Source organism: Tachyglossus aculeatus, chromosome 11, assembly GCF_015852505.1.
Source record: "Tachyglossus aculeatus isolate mTacAcu1 chromosome 11, mTacAcu1.pri, whole genome shotgun sequence".
NCBI lineage: Eukaryota > Metazoa > Chordata > Mammalia > Monotremata > Tachyglossidae > Tachyglossus > Tachyglossus aculeatus.
In genome coordinates, this window is record NC_052076.1 from 64,402,420 (window position 1) to 64,421,557 (window position 19,138).

At 43.4% G+C, this 19,138-nt stretch overlaps 1 non-coding gene across 1 annotated transcript; it reads left to right on the forward strand.

The window, feature by feature from the left end:
- The first annotated feature begins 3,334 nt into the window (after positions 1–3,334).
- On the forward strand, positions 3,335–3,472 carry LOC119935252. The gene has a single exon (XR_005453139.1). It is a non-coding gene; the product is annotated as a small nucleolar RNA SNORA7 (small nucleolar RNA).
- Positions 3,473–19,138: the final 15,666 nt, after the last annotated feature.

The window sequence follows — 19,138 nt, forward strand, 5'->3', positions numbered from 1 at the left end:
AAGCTGTTTGTAAAGAGTTTCTGTTTAACAAGGAAGTGGATGTGCAACCACGGGAGGTTTTTGAGAAGTGAGGAAACATGGCCTAAACTTTTTTATAGAAAAATGATCCGGGTAGCAGAGTGAAGTATAGAGTGGATTGGGGAGAGACAGGAGGCAGGAAAGTCAGCAAGGAACCTGATATAATAATAACCAAGACAGAATAGGATAAGTGTTTCGATTAATGTGGTAGTGGTTCGGATGGAGAGGAAAAGGCAGATTTAGTGATAAACTGGATATGTGGGTTGATAAAGCCAAGGATATAGGCTTGTGAGACAGGAACTATGAGTGGCATCTACAGTGATGGGAAATTCAGGGGAAGGACTGGGTTTGGGTGGGAAGATAAGAAGTTCTGTTTTAGACATATGAAGTTCCAGGTGATGGCAGGACACCCAAGTAGAGGTATCTTGAAGGCAGGAGGAAATATAAAACTGCAGAGAGGGAAAAAAAAATCAGGGTTAGAGATGTAGATTAGAGAAGCATCTGTGTAGAGATGGTATTTGAAGCCATGGGAGGGAGTGAGTTCTCCAAGGGAGTGGGTGTAGATGGAGAATAGAAGGGGACCTAAATCTGAACCCTGAGGGACACCCACAGTTAGGGAGTGAGAGGCAGAGGAGAAGCCCATGAAAGAGACTGGAAATGAGCGGCCAGAGAGGATAGGAGGAGAAGCAGAGGAGGACAGTGTAGGTGAAGCCAAGGATGGATTATGAGTCCAGGAGAAAGGGATGGTCAACAGTCTTCAAGGGAGCTGAGACGTTGAGGGGGATTAGGACACAGTAGAGGCTATTGCATTTGTCTAGAAAGAGATCACTGGTGACCTTCGAGGGGTGGTTTCTGTGGAGTGAAGGAGATCATGATAATTCCAGAAAGACTTGCACCTTAGAAAAACTGGACTTTTGCAATCTTTAGATCATATCTTCAGGATTGACTCTACTGAATTAGTCAATAGTGTTCAAAGGTAATCAGTGGATGGCGAGAAGGGATTATATTGCTGCTACTAAACAGACAGGCCCCCTTTCCTCACACCATGCAGGAAAGTCTTGTCCTGCTAGTTTATTTAACAGAATGGTAGTGAGACTGTCGTGCATTGTGGCAAAAATGAGATACCATTTGCTGCTACTGAACAGACAGACCCCCTTTCCTCACACCATATAGGAGAGTCTTGTCCTGCTAGTTTATTTAACAGTATGGTAGTGAGACCATGGTACATCGTGGCAAAATGAGATGCCATTTGAATGATTCAGAGCACACTGTTTCTGTCTCTAGCATACTAGATTTGTAGACTGGCATTCTTTCTTGTGCTGATTCCAGATGTTGGTTAAGTTTGCATTTTGCTGCAGAATGGTGGAAAGGGACTTGTCTTTGTATTATGAGGATGTACTAGCTAGGGCTAATGGTTAAGCACTGTCAAGTAGCCTAGTAAAAGATTCATAGTGTTTGTGTCTGAGTAGAATAAATTAGGAGAAGGGAACTTCAGCAGTTCTCTTGAAGTTTAAAAACCTAAGAGAGCATTCTGGCTGTTTGGATTTCTGTCATTTTCATTCCTGTTTTCCTTTACATTTGGTTTTCGGGGATATTGACTTGGCTGTAATTCAGCTACAGAACTTGGCACTAACAAGTCACCCTGCTTTTCCTGAAAGTACCTGTTATCAGATTCCAGAGACACATAAGCGCTTAGTACAGTGCCCTGCACCCCATAAGCACTCAATAAATATGATTGAATGAATGAATATTCCACTCAGAGGACTGTAGAAATGGGACAAGCTGCTAGATTCTGCCCCTACCCAGGAAAGAAATAATAATAATAATGATGATGTTCGTTAAGCACTTACTATGTGTAAAGCACTGTTCCAAGTGCTGGGGAGGTTACAAGGCGATCAGGTTGTCCCACGGGGGACTCACAGTTTTAATCCCCATTTTACAGATGAAGTAACTGAGGCACAGAGAAGTGAAGTGACTTGCCCAAAGTCACACAGCTGACAGTTGGTGGAGCTGGGATTTGAACCCATGACCTCTGACTCCAAAGCCCGTGCTCTTTCCACTGAACCATGCTGCTTCTCCTGTAATGATGGCATTTATTAAGCACTTACTATGTGCAAAGCACTGTTCTAAGCACAGGGGAGGTTACAAGGCAATCAGGTTGTCCCACAGGGGGCTCACAGTCTTATTCCCCATTTTACAGATGAGGGAACTGAGGCACAGAGAAGTGAAGTGACTTGCCCAAAGTCACACAGCTGACAATTGGCAGAGCCAGGATTTGAACCTATGACCTCTGACTCCAAAGCCCGTGCTCTTTCCACTGAGCCACGCTGATAAAGCACCTGAAATAGTTCTTTCAGGTGCTTCAGGAGAAATGGGGTGCAAGGGGATTACAAGTTTTCTAGAAACTTCCCATCAGTGGGAAGCAGCATGGCCTAGTGGAAAGAGCATAAGCATGGGAGTCAGAAGAACTCGGTTCTAATCCTAGCTCCGCCATGTGCCTTCTGTATGACCTCGGGCAAGTCACTTAACTTCTGCATGTCCATTTCCTTGACTTTGTAAATAGGGATTCAACACCAACTTTCCCTCTTAGACTGTGGGACAGGGACTCTGTCCGACCTAATTTTCACATATCTACCCCAGCACCTGGAACAGTGCTTGACACATAGTAAGCACTTAACAAATACCGTCGAAAAAATCACTTGTGGTATTGTATTGAATGTTTACTGTGTGGAAAACACTGCCCTAATAGAAGAGAGTCAGTAGACATAATTGCTGCCCTTGAGGAGCTTCCGATGCAGTCACACAGTACAGTCTGGTGCTGTTGGACTGGGAGAAACGAGAGGGGAAGGTTGTGAAAGACGAGATTTTCGATTGCCTGAATTTAGCTCTGTGGATCTTCTTGTTGGCAGGGAACAAGCCACTTGGTTATTCAGTATTTCCCAAGTGTCTAGTACAGTGCTACTGTCATTCAGCTGTTTCCCACCATGGAGGGTGTCACCTTGATCAATCAATCATTGGTATTTATTGAGTGCTTACCATTGCAGAGCACCATACTAAGGGCTTGGGAGAGCATAATACAATAGAATTAACAGTCACGTGCCCTACCCGAAATGTGTTTATTCATTCATTCATTCAATCATGTTTATTGAGCGCTTACTGTGTGCAGAGCACTGTACCAAGCGCTTGGGAAGTACAAGTTGGCAACATATAGAGACGGTCCCTACCCAACAACAGGCTCACTGTCTAGAAGGTGAGGGCAACATTAATACAAATAAATAAGTAGTTTATAATATAAAGATAGGTACATATGTGCTGGCCCCACTCAGGGTCGCACCTGGAGAGTTTCCAGTACTCTACCAGTCTTGGCTATGGGAGGGAGAGTCAAGCAGAGGCCTACCCATTCCATTCCTAGCTTGGACAGTGGCTAGCAAGTGGAAGGCCATCTGCTACAAGTCAGAACTCCCCTATGCTGGGCAGCCGCGGCATGGGAGAGTCGAGGGCAGAGATTCGAGTTTACTGTGTGGAAGGCGGCAATAGTAAATCAAGAAAACTCAATAGATACACTGCCAGAACGATTGCAAATGAAGAGCGGGGCATTGTGGGAGAGATGAGTCCATAGTGTCGCTATGGGTCGGAAACAACTCGACGGCATAAGACCAGACATAAGTGCTGTGGGGATGGGGGTGGTGTGAATAATTCCTCCCTTCAAGGCCCTGCTGAGAGCTCACCTCCTCCAGGAGGCCTTCCCAGACTGAGCCCCTTCCTTCCTCTCCCCCTCGTCCCCCTCTCCATCCCCCCCATCTTACCTCCTTCCCTTCCCCACAGCACCTGTATGTATGTATATATGTTTGTACATATTTATTACTCTATTTTACTTGGACATATCTATCCTATTTATTTTATTTTGTTAGTATGTTTGGTTTTGTTCTCTGTCCCCCCCTTTTAGACTGTGAGCCCACTGTTGGGTAGGGACTGTCTCTATATGTTGCCAATTTGTACTTCCCAAGCGCTTAGTACAGTGCTCTGCACATAGTAAGCGCTCAATAAATATGACTGATGATGATGATGATGAATATCAAATGACCAAAGGTCAAATGACCCAACTTCACAGACGACACAGAAGGGAGAGCAAGCCGGGGAAAATAGAGCTTCACTGGGGAAGGCCTCTTGGAGGAGATGTGACTTTAGTAAGTCCTGGATGGTGGGGAGAGCGGTGGTCTCACGTATCTGGAGGGAGAGGGGGGTTCCAGGCTAGGGAGAGAATGTGGAGAAGGGGTTGACGGTGAGAAAGACAAGATCAGGAAACAGGGGAGCGGAATGTGTGGGCTGGGCTGGAGTAAGCTGAGGTGAGGTAGGAGGAGGCGAGCTGATTAAGTGCTTTAAAGCCAGTGGTAAGGAGTTTCTGCTTGATGCGGAGGTGGATGGGCAGCCATTGGAGGTTCTTGACTGTGTCTCCTCTGACTCTAGGAAGAACTGAGGCATTATCTAAGCAGCATGGCCTATTGGAAAGAACATGGGCCAGGGAATCAGAGGACTTCTCTACCTCACCTCCCTTCTCTCCTTCTACAGCCCACCTCGCACCCTCCGCTCCTCTGCCGCTAATCTCCTCACCGTACCTCGTTCTCGCCTTTCCCGCTGTCGACCCCTGGCCCACGTCATCCCCCGGGCCTAGAATGCCCTCCCTCTGTCCATCTGCCAAGCTAGCTCTCTTCCTCCCTTCAAGGCCCTACTGAGAGCTCACCTACTCCAGGAGGCCTTCACAGACTGAGCCCCTTCCTTCCTCTCCCCCTCATCCCCCTCTCCATCTCCCCATTTTACCTCCTTCCCTTCCCCACAGCACCTGTTTATATGTATATATGTTTGTACATATTTGTTACTCTATTTATTTTACTTGTACATATCTATTCTATTTATTTTATTTTGTTAGTATGTTTGGTTTTGTTCTCTGTCTCCCCCTTTTAGACTGTGAGCCCACTGTTGGGTAGGGACTGTCTCTATATGTTGCCGGCTTGTACTTCCCAAGCGCTTAGTACAGTGCTCTGCACACAGTAAGTGCTCAATAAATACGATTGATGATGATGATGATGATGACTTGGGTTCTAGTCCTAGATCCACCAGTTACCTGCTGTGTGACTTTGGACAAGCCATCTAACTGCTCTGTGCCTCAGTTCTCTCATCGGAAAAATGGTATCCATTCTTCTGCCCACTTAGACTGTGGGCTCCATGGAGGGCCTGATTAGCTTGTATCTACCCTAGCACTTAGTCCAGTGCTTGGCACATAATAAGCACTTGACAGATACAAATTATTATCATTACTAGTGGTAGGGTTAATATTATTATTATCTGGATTGTTCAAGAAAAGACATGTCTGCTGTTGGGGATTTTTTTTCTGTTAGCCTGAATATCTAGGCGGGTTGCATACACATTATATTATCTGGATAATTCCTCTTCTTTACTCTGCCTTTGAAGAAACAACCTTTTGCCTCCTCAGCTGAAGGATCAAGGGTGAGAAGAGTATTTAGAGATCAGGTAATCTATAATGTTGGGTGAAGTCATTAGAACAAAGGCGATGGAGCAGTTGATGATCAGTTCGAAAGACCGAGGAGACCAATTATACATGGCCTTCCCACAACACTGGGAAGATTAAAGAGGTAATTCTGTAGAGCACAATTGAGTTCCTTGGAAATAGATGCAATAATAATAATAACACAGTGATAAGGCAGAGAGAAATATGATCTTTGCCCTCCCAATCTTAATGGAATATACCGTAAACCTACCTCAGATGGGTTTAATGTCCATCCTTCATTTCAATAAATGGTATCTAGTGAGCATTAACTGTGTGAGGAGCACCGAACTAAGCGCTTCATTCTCAGACCAAGATGGCTCTCCCACAGTGATCCATCCAATCAAATAGTATCATATAGATTTCCTGATGGATCTGGAGGTCTTGCCCTGTGACCGTTCTTCGGAGGTTTTCCTTTGGAACATTAATCAAGACTCCGAAACAGGTCGAGAAATAACAGTTTAGAACAATGGGGCTATGCCAAAAAGAAATGACTTACATGACAGATGGAACCTATTTCCTGTTCTCCTGAAAACAAATCGCAGACATTCTGTGTTTCAGTTTTCATCCCTTCCCTCCCCCTCCACCGGTGAAAAGACATAAGGTAGCCCCAAGCCATGAGAGTGTCCACGGGACAGCCACCAAAGCATTTGGGAACTCTCCCTTTAAAACACTGATCTGGAAAATAATTCTGCTGGAAACGAACAGTCCATTTACAAAATAATCACTGCTTCCTCTAATAGCATTTCCATTTATGAAATGCCTAACCCTACTCCAAACCTCTACTCTGCAAAAGGGTTTGCTGTCTTAAAAATTCCAGTCACATTGAACTGGCTCAACCAGCCCACAGTGCATCTGGCTGGGGTACATTTTTCACTTACTGTATTTAATTTAGTTTAAAACTATGAGATCTTCAAGGAAAAAAAATCTGTAATTTACAGATTATATTAAAAATTAAAACACTTTATTGCATAGCATTAGCTAGCCATATTAAAATTCATCATAAATCATATTTTGTTTTTGCTGTAGTTATATTATGAATAATACATTGAGAAATTGTTCTGCATTTAACAGGATGAAAAATTCGTTAGCATTTCAAAAGTATGGTAGCCTTAACTCTGATTGTCTAGTGCGTTTTGTCACAATAGGGCAAATTTAAAAGCCAGTTGGATCGAGATGCTACGTAAATCCAGGTCGGGGCCAGGGTTGGGGGAGGATTAAAAAGAAGAATAAGAATATAGAATGAATTGAGGAAGCTGGTTAATTATGTGCATATTATTCTATGTCAGTGCTAATAATCCCAAAGAAAATATAATAAATCAATATGAAAAGATCTTTTAATTTACTATTCTAACATGTACCTACATTACATGACTCGAAGGAAGACATGGGTTGTATCTTTTTCTTTTTTAATCTGTGAGAGGTTGAGCCATTGAAGAGGAATGCAAATTATGTGGCGCTAAGAATTCAAATATCTAAGTACCTTCCTCCTACGAATGGGATAAAAGAAATAACTAATGAAGAACTAGAATCAATGTGGCATAGTGCATTAGAGTCTTTTAGACTGTGAGCCCACTGTTGGGTAGGGACTGTCTCTATATGTTGCCAATTTGTACTTCCCAAGCGCTTAGTACAGTGCTCTGCACATAGTAAGCTCTCAATAAATACGATTGATTGATGATTAGAGCACAAGCCTGGGAGTCAGGCAGACGTGGGTTATGATCCTAGCTCCTCCATTTGTTTGCTGGTGTGATCTTGAGCAAATCAATTCACTTTTCTGTGCCTCAGTTACCTCATCTTTGAAAGGGGGATTAAGACTGTCAGCCCCATACTGGACATAGACCGATTGACCCCTGATCTTAGTAGAGGGTCTGGTACATAGTAAGCGCTTGACAAATAGTAAAACAAAACAAAGCTTAAAGATACTATACTGATTTGGACTGGAGACAGCATCACTGCTGAGGCGTCAAAGTTGAACTCTTCCATATGCCCTATCAGTTTAGTCAATCAATCAATCAATCGGTGGTATTTATTCAACACTTATCGCATGCAGAGCACTGTAGTGAGCACTTAAGAGAGTACGCTACAACAGAACTGCCACAGGGAGCTTACAGCCTAGAGAAGTGGAGGAAAGAGAAGTTCACAGACCAAAGTATGATGAGAAAAATTCTGATGCCGTGCAAGGACATATGAATGCAAAATGAACCGGGCACACAGTAGAGTAGAATCGAGAATCATATGTTGCCGACTTATATGTTGCCAACTTGTACTTCCCAAGCGCTTAGTACAGTGCTCTGCACACAGTGAGTGCTCAATAAATATGATTGAATGAATGAATGAATCAATCAATCATATTTACTGAGCACTTACTGTGTGCAGAGCACTGTACTAAGCGCTTGGGAAGTACAAGTTGGCAACATATAGAGACAGTCCCTACCCAACAGTGGGCTTTGAATGAACGTGTACATCAGATTTCAGGAGGATGATGAGCAAACTAAGGAATGTTTGAAGAATGTTGCAAGGATAGGAAAATGCTAGAGGATGAATGGAGCTGTAAGAAATTGGAGGATAACTAATATTAAGAGCTTGTATTGACTCGATTTCAAAGAGTTTGCAATAGACTCTGGTTCTGAGGTCTCTCGGTTACTCTGTTGGGAAGTCCCGTCATTTGCTTTGATGTGGAACTGATGGCACATTTGATAAAGGTTTTCAGCCCAGCCCACCAATCAATCAATCAATCCATGGTATTTATCGAGCACTTGTGTGCAGAGCAATTGGGAGAATTAGTAAGCCTGTTCCCTGCCCACAAGAAGCTTATGGTCTAGACAGGGAGACAGACATTAATATGTGGGCAGGAAATGTCAATGCTTATTGTTGTATTGTACTTTCCCAAATGCTGAGTACAGTGCTCTGCACACAATAAATGCTCAATAAACACGACTGAATGAATGAAATAAATAAATTATGGATAGATTCATAGTGCCATGTGATTTAAGGTTTTCATTTATTCATTCAATCGTATTTATTGAGCGTTTACTGTGTGCAGAGCACTGTACTAAGTGCTTAGAGCCTTGTGTCTCCTGATGGAGAGGGGAGCCCTCTAACCTGGGGATTTGTGGCTGTCCTATCCAGTAAATTCTCTCCATGTTACAACTTAGGGGTGTGGAACATTCTTCATTTGCTGAATAATAATGATGGCATTTATTGAGTGCTTACTATGTGCAAAGTACTGTTCTAAGCGCTGGGGAGGTTACAAGGTGATCAGGGGAACTCACAGTCTTAATCCCCATTTTACAGATGAGGTAACTGAGGCATAGAGAAGTGAAGTGACTTGCCCAAAGTCACTCAGCTGACAAGTGGCAGAGCCAGGATTTGAACCCATGACCTCTGACTCCCAAGCCCGGGCTCTTTCCACTAAGCCACACTGCTTCTCAATCAAGCTGCTGAAGATGTCTGCATATTTTGCCTGAGCTAGAATAGCCCCTCAGGTCAACACCCTGGGGTGGTGTAAGCTCACTGTGGACAGGAAATGTGTCTGTTTATTGTTATACTGTACTCTCCCAAGCGCTTAGTACAATGCTTTGCACACAGTAAGGGCTCAATGAATACAAATGAATGAATGAATGGTATGCAAAACCATGCTGACTGGCCCACTGGGTTCTTTCCAACCTGGGTCCTCAATGCACATTTCTGATGGTAGTGGCTCTGCTCAGGCCATGCTGTCTGGGTATGGGCCAGGGGACCTGGGTTCCGATTCTGCCACCTGCCTGCTATGTGACCTTGGTCAAGTCACTTAACCTTTGTATACCTCAGAGTCCTCCTCTGTAAAATGGAGATTGAATACCTGTACTCCTTCTTACTTAGACTGTGAGCATGATGAAAGACAGGGGCTGGGTCCAACCTGATTATCTTATATCTGCCTCAGTGCTTAGTACAGTGTTTGGCACAGAGAAAGTGCTAAACAAATACCATCGTGACTCTAATGATTACTGTTATTATTAGTATTATTTGAGTTTGGAGCGTTTCCATAGGAGACCACACATTTGAAGCAGGTCGTTCTCCTGCTCTTAAGTGCTCAATAAATACGATTGATGATGATGATGATGCTCTTCCCTGTCTGTCCCTTCCTCGGGGGGCAGGCAGGGGCATTGTGGGACCGAACAGCATTGTGAGATTGTGGACACAATCCCCCTGGAAGCTACACACACATCCTGATCTCTACCCCTGCTCCCTTCCTCTGACGGGTTCCGCCCTGCCTGATGTCTGGAAAAAAATTCATGGAATCTCTGTAGAGACATCAGTAGTGTGCAGAAATGGAAAGTGCGTGCAAATGTTCCCTGTAGTGGTTGAAGAGTTAAACAAACCCACTCACCAGCCTGGTCTCTGACCATCGTGTCAGCCGAGGTTCATTTCATCGTCCCTGGTCTCTGTGCCGAAGCCGAGGGAAAAACAATAGAATTGGTTCTGCCATCCCTCTGGATTTAAGTCCCGGTTATTTATAACGATGCAAGGAGATGGCACCAAACACGACATCTCTATGCTCTCCCGTCGCCGGGGGAAATAAGAAGTAAACACAAATGGGGTGAAATGAAAGACCAGCTTTTTAAAAGCCCATCTGATACTTTCCTACCGCACTCCCATTTATCTTTGTTTAAAACTGAGGTTTTGCAGTCAACCAAAAAAAATCAATGTCAAAAGCCAACTGATGCCACAATAGAGTTCAGATTGCAGCAAGGCAAAATCATGAGGATGATTCTGGGGGGCTTTTGGACTAAGTTGGCCAGTAAATCGCATCTAAATTGACAGATTTCCCAGTTTCCTATGCCCCCTCCTTCTAGTGGTTCTCCCTGCAATTATGTTTTTGGGGATTGTAAACTAGATTGTAAACACCCTGCGGACAAGGAACCCCGTCTTCCCAATTCTATTGTACTCTCCCAACCACCTAGTTCCGTGTTGTGCACATGACAAGTGGTCAATAAATAGGATTGATTTTATTTGGAGTGCTTTTCTCTTTCTAATACAGAAAACATGCACCTGTACTTTTCTTCAGGGAATCCCTGACTCGAGACTTTGCAAGTTTAGACAGATGATACTGACAGTATTTACAAATTTTACCACCCCCACAGATTGGGACCGAATGGTTACAGCCCAATCAATCCATCAATCAGTGGTATTTATTGAGGGCTTACTGTGAGTGGAGAACCCTGTACTAAGCACTGGAGAGTGTACAATACAATAAAGTTGATAAGCATGATTCCTGGCCTTGAGGAGCTTATATTCTAGCCTCCTTTATGAAACCAGCTCTGGGGATAAACGTGGCAGGTGGCTGAGGCTGGGGAAATGAGAAACAAATTGGAAGTCCACAATAGTGTGGGAGGAATGAGGGAAAAAGTTTAAAGAAGGTGGGGGTGGAGTGGGACAAACCTGGGTATGAGAAGAGGATGGGAGGGTCGACATCCATTTTAATTCCAATGAAATAAAAGTCAGCTATGCTGTTGTGAAATTTCCTCCCACCTATGCCCCTCCTTCACGTATTCTCTGCTCCCCAACCTTGGAGATTTTCAGGAAACAGGGAACGTGGCAATGTGGGAGACCAGAACAAACCCATTTCAGCCTTGCAGGGAAACTCAGTTTGAGACCATGGGTTTGGTACAGCTGCCTTTCAATGAAATCACTAGCCCCCGATGTTGCTTTCAATGAAACCTAAGCACTCAATTGAAAAGAAGACTGAGCTTGAAGTAACAACGTTGCTAACCTGTTTATTAACCAATTTCCATTGGAGGTGGAGTTACATATGTTTGTATAGTCACATATGTATGTTTCCTTCATCTGTGTAGAAGATAACCACTGTTTATTAAAGTCACCATTGGTGCCCATGTAGCTGACAAGGCCAAGGAGAGATTGGCAGTCTTTTGCACACACAAAAACTGTAATGCACCAACTTTTTTGTTGTTGGCTGTGCTTGATGATGGGTTTTATTATTTTTTTTAATGGTACTTGTTAAGCACTTTTTAATCATATTTGTTAAGCTCTTACTATGATGATGATGGTATTTGTTAAGCTCTTACTATGTGCAAAGCACCGTTCTAAGTGCTGGGCTATGTGTCAGCCACTGTGCTAAGCACTAAGGTAGATACAAGCTAATCAGGTTGAACAGAGTCCCTGTCCCACAAGGGCTCACAGACGTCATCCCCATTTTACCGTTGAGGTAACCGAAGCACAAAGAAGTGAAGTGACTTGGCCAAGGTCACAAAGCAGACAAGAAGTGAAACCAGGATTAGAACTCAGGTCCTCTGACTCTCAGGCCAGTGCTCTTTCCATTAAACCATGCTGCTTCTGTTTTCACTTTTGCCCCTGTGTCTCATGATCCTTATGAAGCCTCTGCTTGAAAATAGCATTTCATTTGTTGATTGTGGGGCGCTATGTTGGCAGGGTTGCCGACTGAAAATTCCCACAGCTGGGCTCACTGGAGCTGCCATTGAAAAGCCTGAATCGGTTGTGCTCTATTCATTCAACCGTATTGAGTGCTTATTGTTTGCATAGCACTGTACTAAGCGCTTGGGAGAGTAGGATGCAACAACAAACAGACACATTCCCTGCTCTGCCCACAACGAGCTTACAAAGGCTGGAGCAGTGGCGCCAGTGTTGTCAATCAATTAATCAATCATATTTATTGAGCACTCACAATGTGCAGAGCATTGTACTGAGAGAGTACAACACAACAGAATTAGCAGACATGTTCCCCGTTCATAATGAACTCACAAGCACCCATAAACCCACTGACAGTCTAAAAATGAACTCAATTGGCTGTGTCTGCAATGGCTCTAAAAATATTTGACTAACGCTAAATTTTGTGGAGGCAGGATCCCAGTGGCTCAGCTATTTTGGCACCAGTTGTGGTGGGCACAACTGTGTGCATTAACAGTTGGTTGACAGCCTTATATGTGGTCTCTCTGTGGCAATGGATTCCCCAATTTTAGCTGAGAAAAAGCATCCTCTGGGGCTTTGTTTTACTCAATCCTCCAGGTGTTTCTTTATCCTCCTTGATTTGGGTTTCCCAATTTTAACGCCTTTCAGTAGCTGTTTGGCCTATTGTTGCCCATTCTCCTCTTACATCACACCCAGCACAGCTCTGTTGAGGTGAGAATAGATTCGTTTCCATTTTAAATGAGATTAAGTGCTTACCATGTGCCGGGCACTGTACTAAGTAAGGTCTGGGATAGATACAAGCTAATCAGGTTGGACACAGTCCCTGTCCCACATGGGGTTCACAGTCTTAATCCCTATTTCACAGGTGAGGTAACTGAGGCACAGATAAGTTAAGTGACTTGCCTAAGGTCATCCAGCAGACATGTGGCGGAGCTGGGATTAGAACCCGGATCCTTCTGATTCCCAGGGCCCGTGCTCTATATCTATTAGGCCAAGCTGCTTCATGTCCCTCTTCGCATCTGACAGGCAATTATTCACTCCACCTTCAAAACCTTGTTGAAGGCACATCTCCTCCAAGAGACCTCCTCTGACTAAGCCCTCATTTCCTCTTCTCCCAATCCCTTCTGCGTCACCCTGATTTTCTCCCTTTATTCATCCCTCCCTCAGCTCCACAGCACTTAAGTACATATCCATAATTTATTTATTTATATCAATGTCTGTCTCCCCCTGTAAACTGTGAGCTTGTTGTGGGCAGGGAATGTGTTCACCAGTGCTCTTATATTGTACTCTCCCAAGTGCTTAGTACGGTGCTCTGCTCACAGTAACCTCTCAGTCAATACGATTGATTAATTGACTGGTTGATTGATTACTTCTTCAGTTGTAGGAGACGGTCATGCTTTTAGGAATGGGGATTCTAGTTCTCAGTGTTATAGAGAGGTTTCATAGCACTCAGACCAGTGCTATTGTCTGGAGCTTAATACCAATGCTGCCGCGTCTCTCTGACAACCACCCAAAAGATGTGCTGGATTTCTTGAATTCATTTTCCATTTCCTCATCTATCAAATAATAGAGAAGCAGGACAGCCTGGTGGATAAATTATGGGCCCGGGAATCAGAAGGACCTGGGTTCTAATCCCGGCTCTGTCACTTGTCTGCTGTGTGAGCTTGGGCAAGTCACTTCATTTCTCTGGGCCTCAGTTACCTCATCTGTAAAATGGGAATTCAGACTGTTAGCCCCGCGTGGGGAAGGGACTGTGTCCAACCTGCTTTGCTTGTAACTATCCCAGGGCTTAATTCATTGTCTGGCACGTAGTAAGTGCTTAAATACCATTTTAAAAAATAATCCGTGGAATTTGTAGAGTGCTAGACACTATATTGAATTCTTGGGAGAGTACCACAGTGGTGAGACACACGGCCCCTGCCCTCAAAGTGCTTACAATTAAATGGGAGATGACAGGCAAAATTGGAGAGTGAAAATGGGAGGAAGAATAATGACAAAGGAGGAAGAAATACAAATGTACAGGGTGAAACTGCTGAACAAATAATAACTGAATGTGCGGATAACTATATAAATAAAATATGTGAATAAAATATGCAGATGTACATGAGTACTGATGACAGGAATACAATATGTAAGTCTCAAAAATAATAAAATAAAATACTCTAGCCTGTAAGCTCATTGTGAGCCGGGGACATGACTACCAGCTCTCACAGTAAGTGCTCCGTAAATGGTGTTGATTGATTGAATACATAAATGATATGGGTAGACGTTGGGCTGACACAGCTGGGGGTGATTAATTAATTGGCAAAATCTTCTAGGAGGAGATGAATCTTAAGAGGGCTTTTGAAGAGGGAGGAAAGCTGGCGACCGGTGGATGGCACAGGAGGAAAGAGATCCAGGCAAAGGAAGCAGAGCAAGCTTGTTGTGAGTGGAGCTGTGAGCCAGTTGTGGGCAGGGATTGTCACTCTGTTGCTGAATTTTACTTTCCAAGCACTTAGTACAGTGCATACAGTAAGCACTCAATAAATACAATTGAATGAATCTAGTGAATGAATATACTGTACTCTCCCAAGCACTTAGTTCAGTGCTCTGCACACAGTAAGTGCCGGATAAATACGATTGATTAACAGTGTGAATGAGAGGATGGAGGTGAAGAGTTGAGAATGAGGTACCCTGAGAAGCTAATCCCAGTTCGCCATGCTGCAAGACCTTGGATGCTTCACCTAACCACTCTGGGTCTCAGTTTCCTCATCTTTAAAATGGGGACAACTACTATTCCTACCTGTTAGATTGTGAGTCCCATGTGGGACTCACACGGGAGTACCTTTACCCTTTGTCTGATCTTATTATAGGATACCTACACAGCATCTGACACAGAGCTTCACATACAGTAAACCTTTAACACATGCCATCATTAAAACTATTGTGATAATAATAAAAATAATAGTAGTAAGAGTCCGTTTTGGGGTAGGGATTGTCTCTATCTGTTGCCTAACTATATTTTCCAAGTGCTTAGTACAGTGCTCTGCACACAGTAAGTACTCAATAAGTATGATTGAATGAATGAATTTGTTAAGCACTTAATGGGTTCTAGGCACTGTACTAAGCCCTGGGGGACAGCGTGGCTCAGTGGAAAGAGCACGGGCTTTGGAGTCAGAGGTGATGGGTTCAAATCCTGGCTCCACCAATTGTCAGCTGTGTGACTTTGGGCAAGTCACTTAACTTCTCTGTGCCTCAGTTACCTCATCTGTAAAATGGGGATGAAGACTGTGAGCCCCCCGTGGAACAACCTGATCACCTTGTATCCTCCCCAGCACTTAGAACAGTGCTTTGCACATAGTAAGTGCTTAATAAATGCCATTACTATTTATTATTATTATTATTTACAAGGAAATTGCATTGGACAAAGTCCCTATCCCGCATCGGGCTCAAAGTGTCAATTCCCATTTTACAGATGAGGTAACTGAGACACAGAGAACAATAATAATAATATTGGTATTTGTTCAGAGCTTACTATATGCCAAGCACTGTTCTGAGTGCTGGAGTAGTTACAGCGTAATTAGGTTGTCCCATGTGGGACTCACAGTCTTAATCCCCATTTTGCAGATGAGGTAATTTAGCCACAGAGAAGTGAAGTGGCTTGCCCAAGGTCAGGCAGCAGACAAATGGGGGAGCCGGGATTAGAACCCACGGCCTCCGACTCCCAAGCCCGTGCTATTTCCACTAAGCCACGCTGCTTCTCCAAGCGACTTGCCCAAGGTCAAACAGCAGACATGTGGCGGAGTTGGGATTAGAACCCATGACCTTCTCACTTCCAGGCCCCAGGCTCTATCGAAAATACCATGTTCCCCCTCTAGGCTATAAGCTCATCTTGGGGAGGGGATATGTGGACCAACTCTATTATGTTGTACTCTCCCACCTGCTTAGTACAGTGCTCCGCATGTGGTAAGTGCTCAATAAATACGACTGATTGACTGATTGATGATTCGAATTTGTTGACAGTTCCCTTTTGGAAACTTCCTTCGAACCAATTGTCCCTTCCACTTTATCAGAGTTTAAAAGGCTCGGACTTCTTGGCTGACCCTATGGTCAAAAGTCTTCTCCGCACAGAGGCGGATGAATGGGAAGATTCTCGTGGGAGTTTTGTCGCCGAATTTCAGAGGAAGGTTGGTGAAATTGGTTGTCCATCGGAATGCCTGTCCTGTGCATAACTCATCCTTCAGAGAGCAGAGCCTCCGTAGAGGGTGGAGGTGATGAATTTGTTAAACTGTAACAGGAGGTTTTAAAAAAGCAATTTAAGAGTTTTGCGGCCCTGACCTAAGAAACCAAGCCCCTGAATCGAACAACGTCACTGAACCGAGTTAATCAGGCGTCGTTAGCAGAAACAGCTAATTGATTTGTAGCACAGTTCTATAGCTAAACACGTGACTATCAATAAAGCCATCAGGCTGTCCACTGCTGCTTGGTGGGCTTTTTGGAGAACGTTGCTTAAGAGTTTAACTTTCATTGACGCGGCTATTCATTAGCATAGGTTCATCAGTGTCCAGCGTACGGATTTAAATCGTTTGTTTTCTTGTCAAGCTGGGTGTTGTGTATTGTCAAGCTGGTAAAAAGTGACATTAATATTTCTAGCTGCCTGACTTTGGGAGGTCAGCTTGGATTATTATAGATGACATCGCCCTGATCGTAGCAAATAAAATTGATTAAAGCATGCTGAATCAACAACTCTGGCAGAGAAGTTAAAAGCTACAATATATTATGGTCAAATATCATGTCTAATCACCCCAGTTGGGGAGAATGGAATAAAGACTTGGGGAGAAAGTGTGGCAGCTTTTAAGTGAGTTAAGATTGTACACGCTCCATGCTACAGATTTCGTCATTAGACCGTAAGGTCCTGCAGGACAGAGACCGTAACGTTTTTCTTTCATACTTTCTCATCTGCTTGGATTAACACTCTGCACACAGTAGCACCTCAATAAATACAATTAGAGGTGAGGATAATAGCAACACAGCTTAATTCTCTGAAAGGCATGGGGATGAAAACGTCTCCATATTCCTTGTGAATTCTCTGGTTTGCAAATGATCAAATTCAAAATAATCCAGAGATGGTGAGATAGGCTATGTCAGGCCCACCTTAAAAGTGAGGAAGTGTATCTGATAACTGGAGAAGGCTTTTCAGCTTTTAATGTACAGCGTATCGATTTCAACTGCATCTAAGATGCAGTTGAATGAGAAAGAGAGACTCAGCATAACGGTAGTTGTAGCCTTAATGGTATTTATTAAGCATATTAAGCATCTGAAAAGAGTGGTGAGAGTTAGATAATGGTCCCTGGCCCTCAAGAATCTTCAGTTTCTAAGAATAGAATGGAAGAGAAGGACTTGGAGATGGACACATAAGAAGCAGTGGAACAGTGAAGCACTAAAAAAAATGAGACAGGGACAAATGCACAAATCCCAAATCAATAGGATGCTGTAGCTAGACAGGCAGAATTTCAGGCCTGAGAGATGCCATACTGGGTCAGAGAAATGGTCTATTCAGCTCATGCTGTCTCTCAGGCACGACGGATGCTTAGAACAACAGTAGAAAGGTTGCATTGAAGGCCTCATCATTAGTCAGGAATCTTATTCGATGTTCTAGGCAGAGGGATGTTTTTATTACTGGAAATTTTGGAAAAGTGACAGAGCAACACAAAAGCACCAGCTCCTTTCCTTACAGATGTTCATGGAGAGTACATGCAGTGCCTACTAGGTGTAAGTGGAAACCAAATGGATCCTTCTTGATCCACTGAGGACAACATTTCCCAGCTTTTTTTTTGAGACTGGCAGTACCTGGGATCCATTTTAGACTGTAAGTTTCTTAAAAGGCTCTTTAAAGGAAGCCCCTGAATTTTAATTCATCACTCTGCCCCTGGTATGCTCAATAAATATGTGATGATGATAATGATGGTCTTGTGGGTTCCCCACTGAGCACTCTTCCCAACCAAACACTGATACAGTCTAAAAGACCAACTGAAGAGACTGTTTTGATTCCTTATAACACAATTGGAAAGCATCTATCTCTACCTTTTCTTTCTTGTCGGTTGTGTTGTATATTGTTTGTCTCTTTAAGCTCTACAGTGCATTCACATGTGGGATGTAATCTTCACTGGCTTTTTGAATCATTCTTATAAGATTGGATTTGGCTACAGAATTTGATAGTTTTTTTGGAAAAGAACAACAAAAGTTTAATGCTGGAAAACAGGCCCTAGGAAGGATATGAAATATGAATAGCTATAATTCTATGTATTCTGATGGTTTTGACACCTGTCTACGTGTTTTGTTTTGTTGTCTGTCTCCCCCTTCTAGACTCTGAGCTCGTTGTTGGGTAGGGACCGTTTCTATATGTGGCCGACTTGTACTTCCCAAACGCTTAGTATAGTGCTCTGCACACAGTAAGCACTCGATAAATACGATTGAATGAATAAATGAATGAATATGAATGGAGCTAGAGTACCTGAAGATGGAAAAGGATAAGAGATTGTTATTAGCATTATCATTGTTATTATTACTGCAAATGGTGAGCTCTTCTCCCCTAACTCCAATGAGGGCAGAACAAGAGACAGTGGTTTAGATTTCAGAAGGCGGGGTTGAGGGTAGGTAGATTTGAAGAAGGATGTTTAGGTCTATATGGTTAAAAGGAAAAGAGATGAGGCAATTATGCAAACTGTTTAAAATTGTATGACCCATGCTTTACGTCAGATAAGAAGTAGGGCTCACACAGCAACAAGGCCCTGAAACACAGCCAGTCCACTAGCACTGAAGCAATGCTGATCCAAGAGAATGTGTCTGTTATATTGCTATATTGTACTCTCCCAAGCACTTAGTATAGTGCTTTGCATACAGTGAGCACTCAATAAATATCATTGACTGACTGACAGTTTTTCTGGGCAAGATATCTGAGAAGAACGGATGATAATAGCTTACCCAAATAGTTGTTTTACTGTGAGCTGAATGAGGACACCATTAATTAGATGTAGTGAAGCAGTGTGGCCTAGTTTGGCCTAATCCCGGCTCTGCCGCTTATCTGCTGTGTGACTTTGGACAAGTCACTTCACTTCTCTTTCCCTCAGTTCCCTCATCTGTAAAATT